The sequence below is a fragment of the Oncorhynchus clarkii genome, unplaced genomic scaffold, assembly GCF_045791955.1.
Source record: "Oncorhynchus clarkii lewisi isolate Uvic-CL-2024 unplaced genomic scaffold, UVic_Ocla_1.0 unplaced_contig_10522_pilon_pilon, whole genome shotgun sequence".
NCBI lineage: Eukaryota > Metazoa > Chordata > Actinopteri > Salmoniformes > Salmonidae > Oncorhynchus > Oncorhynchus clarkii.
In genome coordinates this window covers 32300-40308 of record NW_027258793.1, presented here as the reverse complement: position 1 = coordinate 40308, position 8009 = coordinate 32300, and the positions used below count along the sequence as shown (strand labels likewise).

The 8009-nt window shown below is 43.6% G+C and overlaps 1 protein-coding gene across 1 annotated transcript in view; it reads left to right on the top strand.

Moving 5' to 3' along the window:
• The first annotated feature begins 835 nt into the window (after positions 1 to 835).
• The window catches only part of LOC139398563 (tubulin polymerization-promoting protein-like), a 33823-nt gene continuing 26649 nt past the window's right edge, over positions 836 to 8009 (top strand). Inside the window, exon 1 of the mRNA XM_071144496.1 lies at positions 836 to 970. The gene's annotated coding sequence lies outside the window, so the exon portion shown is untranslated. The remainder of the gene's footprint in view (positions 971 to 8009) is intronic.

Sequence of the window (8009 nt, the reverse complement as noted above, 5' to 3'; positions counted from 1 at the left end):
ACGAGTGGTAGGAGTGCTGCAGCCAATCAGTGGCCTGGATTTCTCCCCGCATTTCTTTCCTGCATCACCTTCATGAGAATAGATTGATGTTTACACGAGTGGTAGGAGTGCTGCAGCCAATCAGTGGCCTGGATTTCTCCCCGCATTTCTTTCCTGCATCACCTTCATGAGAATAGATTGATGTTTACACGAGTGGTAGGAGTGCTGCAGCCAATCAGTGGCCTGGATTTCTCCCCGCATTTCTTTCCTGCATCACCTTCATGAGAATAGATTGATGTTTACACGAGTGGTAGGAGTGCTGCAGCCAATCAGTGGCCTGGATTTCTCCCCGCATTTCTTTCCTGCATCACCTTCATGAGAATAGATTGATGTTTACACGAGTGGTAGGAGTGCTGCAGCCAATCAGTGGCCTGGATTTCTCCCCGCATTTCTTTCCTGCATCACCTTCATGAGAATAGATTGATGTTTACACGAGTGGTAGGAGTGCTGCAGCCAATCAGTGGCCTGGATTTCTCCCCGCATTTCTTTCCTGCATCACCTTCATGAGAATAGATTGATGTTTACACGAGTGGTAGGAGTGCTGCAGCCAATCAGTGGCCTGGATTTCTCCCCGCATTTCTTTCCTGCATCACCTTCATGAGAATAGATTGATGTTTACACGAGTGGTAGGAGTGCTGCAGCCAATCAGTGGCCTGGATTTCTCCCCGCATTTCTTTCCTGCATCACCTTCATGAGAATAGATTGATGTTTACACGAGTGGTAGGAGTGCTGCAGCCAATCAGTGGCCTGGATTTCTCCCCGCATTTCTTTCTGGGAGGCGAACAGCAAGACAGGCATTTGAGATTCTATATAGCGGGAGAATATAGTGTTGGCAACGCTTTTTCAACCTCCAACATTCCTCGACATGCAGTTATGATTTTGTGGAATTGACAACAAAGAACAGTGGATTGGAGAAGGATTGAGATATCAGGTAAATGGGTTATTTTACAGAGGTGGTAAAATATTTTTGGCAAAAGAACAGCTATTGATGTTGACAGGTTATTTGTTTTGGTGTTCGTTTATTTTGACACTGACACAGTCAGGTTCAATGCCTTTTTATAAATATGCAACTTGATAGCTACAAATGTAAATGTATTTCAATATTTCATTGCACTAAATGATGTTGTGCATTTTATATGCAGGAAGTCGCTTGATTGTCAAATATGCTTTCGTTTTTCCCTCATTTGAAAGCACTGGTCTTTTACGCCGTTTGGTTCTGGAATTATGCCTTGCATAACGGTGTATCGTTTACTGAATTGTAGACGCTGTCAATGGTGTATACGCATATTCAATGTATTGCCAGGTATTGCGTTGTGCACTGGCAAGTGGCAATAGAAGAGCGGCGACTGCAGCCTGTGCATGGTCACAATAACAATGGTCACGTGCCACTGTGGACTATTCCAGAGACCACTACTAGAGCATGCATTTCTGCACATTTGCAAGTTTATGTAACCAGTCTCGCGCATGAAACACGCTCATACTGCATTACACAACTTCCGTACTGTCAACTTAAACAAAACCATAGTATAGTCTATGTCGTTTGTTCTCCCGACGTTTTACATGTGTTGTTGTTACCTTCTCCCTACTACCTCAAGGTCCGTGATGACATAGGAGATCCTCTTGAAACTGTAGGACAGATCGTTTGTATCGAACCTTGCGCTGCCTTCTAATGCATGACTATTACATCATGTCGCCTGGACAGCCTAGAAGGGAAATAGTTGAAGGAAGCTTTTTTGGAATTATAATATTATCATACATACAAACTACCGCAAGGATGCATGACGCCCATTTACCCAGTTCTCTTCCTTATTCTGTTTCTGTACTCTTTAGGCGTACGTCGATTTTATTGCGTCAAAGATTCTACCTATATCTTGTAACATGATGATGGTATGGTAGTGTAGCTGATGGTATGGTCATGTATGTTAATGGAAATGACAGATGCTTGGCAGGCAGCACTACACGTGTTGTTCTTACATACAGTATCTAGTGTTTCACAGTCAAGAGAGTTAAATGAGAGCATTTGCCAATCAGTCTTTGCTTTTGTCGGACTCAAGCATTATATAAGTAAAGCACTACTGTAATTAAAACGTTGACCTAATTGCAAACGTAGGTCAGATTCTACAAATAAATGGCCCAGTATTTTGTTCATAGCACTTCTGATTTACATGTGCGTTAGCCTTGTTTATCGCCATATGTTGTATTAGGTACGCACGAGGAGAGAATGCAGTCATCCACTGACTATGCCCCAGATTTCTCTCTTGGCTCTAGGTTGCAGTGCACTCTGGTCCGGAGAGCCACTGGATCCAGTCATAAACGATTACCGTCACGATGTAAATTAGTCTGTTTTGTTTTTCCATTCGTTCATATTCAGGACAGTGTGGTGTTATGAACGGTTATGTTTTTGGTAAAAAGCCACCTTATGAAAGTGTGTTGTCTGCATGGTCAGTGAAAAAAGCCAAAGAGGTGGTCTAGTAGTCAAAGCTTTAAGCCGCCTCCTCAGATGCACATGTACGATGTACCGCTGTCAACATGGGTTTGAACCCGGACGACTGCTCTTTAAGCCGCCTCCTCAGGAGCACATGTACGATGTACCGCTGTCAACATGGGTTTGAACCCGGACGACTGCTCTTTAAGCCTCCTCCTCAGGTGCACATGTACGATGTACCGCTGTCAACATGGGTTTGAACCCGGACGACTGCTCTTTAAGCCTCCTCCTCAGGAGCACATGTACGATGTACCGCTGTCAACATGGGTTTGAACCCGGAAGACTGCTCTTTAAGCCTCCTCCTCAGGAGCACATGTACGATGTACCGCTGTCAACATGGGTTTGAACCCGGAAGACTGCTCTTTAAGCCTCCTCCTCAGGAGCACATGTACGATGTACCGCTGTCAACATGGGTTTGAATCCGGACGACTGCTCTTTAAGCCGGTTCTCTCCAACCTTTCACCACTATCCAACGTGGAAAAAAACTCCCCACTCTTTTTCCCCACAAAAATGTTTTTAAAAAGCCAGAGAAATTCAGCTCTTGTAGTCCTCTTAAATCATTCAGGTAATTGTTGGTGTCACTGATGATGAGTAATTAGAGGACGCTGTCTGTTTCTAATCAGCACGCTACATTTTGAAATGTTTTAGTTTTTGAAATGTTAAACTTTTCCTCTCCCAGCCGAGTGATATCAATGAAAACACGTGGTTCCAGTTTCCACAATTGACTGGTGTGTACAGTAGAATGTCAAAGGGAACCCACTTTGTTCTGCATTCCTGTTGAAGTTCAACACCTTCCACTCAGCGCTGTCGGATGAACACATCCCAAATGGCACCCTATTCCCTATATAGTGCACTACTCTTGACCAGAGCCCATGTCGTGTACTGCATAGGGAATAAGGTAGCATTTGAGCCACAGCCCCAGACCTCTCTCCGTGACAGACAGGACCACTGCTGCTCTCATTGGGATCATTCAGCCAATGGGGTTGAATAAGGATCCTCTCTTTCATTACTCTGCCTTGTATCTTAATATGGCTTGTTGTTATGACCACAATAAGAACTGAGCAGAGATATAGTGTGACATATTGTTTCTGAAGCACAATACATTTGTGTCTGACACCAGAGGGGGGGATGGAGGGAGGGAGGGATGGAGATGTAACAGTATAACTTTAGACCGTCCCCTCGCCCATACCCGGGCACGAACCAGGGACCCTCTGCACACATCAACAACAGTCACCCACGAAGCATCGTTACCCATCACTCCACAAAAGCCGTGGCCCTTGCAGAGCAAGGGGAACAACTACTTCAAGGTCTCAGAGCAAGTGACGTCACCGATTGAAACGCTATTTAGCGCGCACCACCGCTAACTAAGCTAGCCGTTTCACATCCGTTACAGAGACACACAAACTCTAGTGATGGGGGAAGAAATCAATAGTTACACTTCGCAATATTATTCTTAGACGATATTATATCGATATTTGACTCCAAGTATCGATTTGTAAAACATATTTACTTTAGTTTAGAACTGTAGGTTGTGTTAGCTAGCGCTAGTCAGCTGTACCTGAGCCAAAACTCCAGTATTTTTACTCTTATAGCTTGTTCTCCATCTTCTTCTTAAATAGTGAACATGTTTTCAGCACTTTAATTTCCCTAACTGATCAAAACTACTTTTCTCATGGCTCTCTCTTGTCTCTCTGCAGCAGACATGCAGTGAGGGGGAAAGTATTTGATCCCCTGCTGATTTTGTAGGTTTGCCCACTGACAAAGACATGATCAGTCTATAATTTTAATGGTAGGTTTATTTGAACAGTGAGAGACAGAATAACAACAATAAAAATCCAGAAAAACGCATGTCATAAATTGATTTGCATTGTCATGAGGGAAATAAGTATTTGACCCCCTTTCAATCAGAAAGATTTCTGTCTCCCAGGTGTCTTTTATACAAGTAACGAGCTGAGATTAGGAGCACACTCTTAAAGGGAGGGCTCCTAATCTCAGTTTGTTACCTGTATGACAGACACCTGTCCACAGAAACAATCAATCAATCAGTTTCCAAACTCTCCACCATGGTCAAGACCAAAGAGCTCTCCAAGGATGTCAGGGACAAGATTGTAGACCTACACAAGGCTGGAATGGACTACAAGACCATCGCCAAGCAGCTTGGTGAGAAGGTGACAACAGTTGGTGCGATTATTCGCAAATGGAAGAAACACAAAAGAACTCTAAAGAGAAGTGGGACAAAATCCCTCCTGAGATGTGTGCAAACCTGGTGGCCAACTACAAGAAACGTCTGACCTCTGTGATTGCCAACAAGGGTTTTGCCACCAAGTACTAAGTCATGTTTTGCAAAGGGGTCAAATACTTATTTCCCTCATTAAAATGCAAATCAATTTATAACATTTTTGACATGTTTTTCTGGATTTTTTTGTTGTTATTCTGTCTCTCTTTTTAAATAAACCTACCATTAAAATTATAGACTGATCATTTCTTTGTCAGTGGGCAAATGAACAAAATCAGCAGGGGATCAAATACTTTTTTCCCTCACTGTATGGTGAGCAATATGTTTGGAACATCAAATCGCAGTATAGAATCCCAATATGTTATGTAATCATGAGAATGCAGTCGGCACCTAAGTATGGTGATAAAATCATATTGTGAGGTCCCTGGCATTTCCCCGGCCCTAACAAACTGCAGCAAGAGACACAGACCAACAACAGTGAGTGACTTCAGACCCATGGGGCAGTAGGGTGATGGTGTAATGCACTCTGGGATAGCTGGATGGATGGAGGGGAGGGGGTTTATGCGCCTAAATATTTTGATGTGTGACCTGGAATTTTAATTTAGGAAAATGAAGGATTCTAGTTTTATTACATCATATTTGTGTGAGCATACATTTAGGTTGCACACATGCTCCTTGTAAAAAAGGTTAGTGTAGAGCCCTGGGCAAGACTGGGTGACTAAGAGTGTCACCATGGTAGACAGACTACTTGGATGTGGTAGAGAGGTTTGGTAGAGCTGTATACACAGGGAAGAGTTGGTCTGACTGGTGGACTCGGTTCAGTGGTTAGTGGTACAATGGCGGACTGGGACCCAGATCGATATTGCTTTATGTATGGGATTGGCAGTGCTAGTTAGAGCTGGGACCAGGCTACCCCATAATGATCTGGGACCAGGCTACTGTAACGGATGTGAAATGGCTAGCTAGTTAGCGGTGTTCGCGCTAAATAGCGTTTCAATCGGTGACGTCACTTGCTCCGAGTCCTTGAAATAGTAGTTCCCCTTGCTCTGCAAGGGCCGCGGCTTTTGTGAAGCGATGGGTAACGATGCTTCGTGGGTGACTGTTGTTGATGTGTGCAGAGGGTCCCTGGTTCGCGCCCGGGTATGAGCGAGGGGACGGTCTAAAGTTATACTGTTACATTGATGCTGTTGACCCGGATCACTGGTGGTATAGAACTGGGTATAGAACTGGGTAGACTAGGGGTCATAGTGGTATAGAACTGGGTAGACTAGGGGTCATGATGGTATAGAACTGGGTAGACTAGGGGTCATAGTGGTATAGAACTGGGTAGACTAGGGGTCATAGTGGTATAGAACTGGGTAGACTAGGGGTCATAGTGGTATAGAACTGGGTAGACTAGGGGTCATGATGGTATAGAACTGGGTAGACTAGGGGTCATGGTGGTATAGAACTGGGTAGACTAGGGGTCATGATGGTATAGAACTGGGTAGACTAGGGGTCATGATAGTATAGAACTGGGTATAGAACTGGGTAGACTAGGGGTCATGATGGTATAGAACTGGGTAGACTAGGGGTCATGGTGGTATAGAACTGGGTATAGAACTGGGTAGACTAGGGGTCATGATGGTATAGAACTGGGTAGACTAGGGCTCATGGTGGCATTGTACCACACATTCTGTTCTGATTGGCTGACAAGGCCACATTCAAGAGCAGTTGGCTGGGACTGATCTAGATGGAGAGCAGATGGGTTCACCACGGCATGCCCAGTGACACAAACACACATACAGGCACTCATACGAATGCTTGAATGAACGAACACACGAGTGCTCGCTCACAAGCAAACATGTACTCATTCATTCACTCACTCACTCACTCACTCACTCACTCACTCACACACACACACACACACACACACACACACACACACACACACACCTCAAGTTGTTAAGTGTGTGGTATTCTCATCATTTTTACGATTGGCTGTCTGCTTATTGTCTTGTGCTGACTATTCCCCCTCTCTGAAGAACAGATAGAATGTTCTTACCATGGCGTGTTGTGTTGCTATAAATACCAGAGTTCAAAATGGGACCATTTCTATAGTAAAGCAGTCATCTGTGAGCAGCAATGCATGGCCAGAAGGAGAGTATATGTAAGCAGGCTGTCATCCAGTCACAGGTTTATCTCTTGAGATCTGGACTTAACCAAATGGCTTTTGTCCTTTGTAGTGGGACAGGAAACAGGCCTAAGACAGTCTGTAGTACGGTCTTCTCTCTGTCTATCTGGCCAATGTGTCAGCACGGACTATACTCCACACTGTTGGGGGTTACTATGCCCAGTGCCTGGTTAATGCCATGGTAATTAACCTTTCATATGCATATGAGATCCAAGCCACACCAACTGTCATTTCTGACAGCTATAATTGATGTAATATATTCATCACTGTAATCCACTCATCATCAATCACATGATCATCCAATCATAACATGTTTACTAAAATGTAAGGTAATAATTTATTCTGTATTCATGGACTAAATGAGACCTAAAGCTGCAATATGTTCCTTTTTGGGTGACCTGACCAAATTCACATAGAAATGTGTGCTATAGATCTGTCATGCTTATTGAAAGCAAGTCTAATACGCGGTAGATTTGTTCTATGTGAGCTTCACCTTCTTAACTTCTAGTTTTTGCGTCTTTTACTTTCGGTTTTGTACACCAGTTTCAAACAGCTGAAAATACAATATTTTTGCTTATTGAAAATACATTTCACAGCGGTTTAGATGTTACAATGATTCTCTACACTAGCTTGTTTTGCCACATAAACTGAAATTAGGTGAGCTATTAGAATTGTAGCAACCAGGAAATGGCAGAGCGGTTTGTGCATATTGCACCTTCAATAGACACAATGCTTGGAAACACTCCCCATGTAAAAGTACTAACATAGTTTCTCTGCTTATATTTTCCACACCATCCAGTCTTAATTGTTAACATGAGGGTTTTGTCGACTGAATTAACTCTTGGGTGTGTTTCCCTAATGGCACCCTATTCCCTACATAGTGCACTACTTTAGACCAGAATCCAATAAGTAGTGCACTATATAGGGTGTCAGTTGGGATGCATCCTCTCTCGCTAGTCTCTCCATTATCCTTAGTCTTGAACGTGATGGGTTTTTGAGGAGTCTGGCTGTATAGAGACTGGCAGTTGAACACTTGAGACTTCACTGTCTATAAGACTAGAGAGTGAAAAGACTCC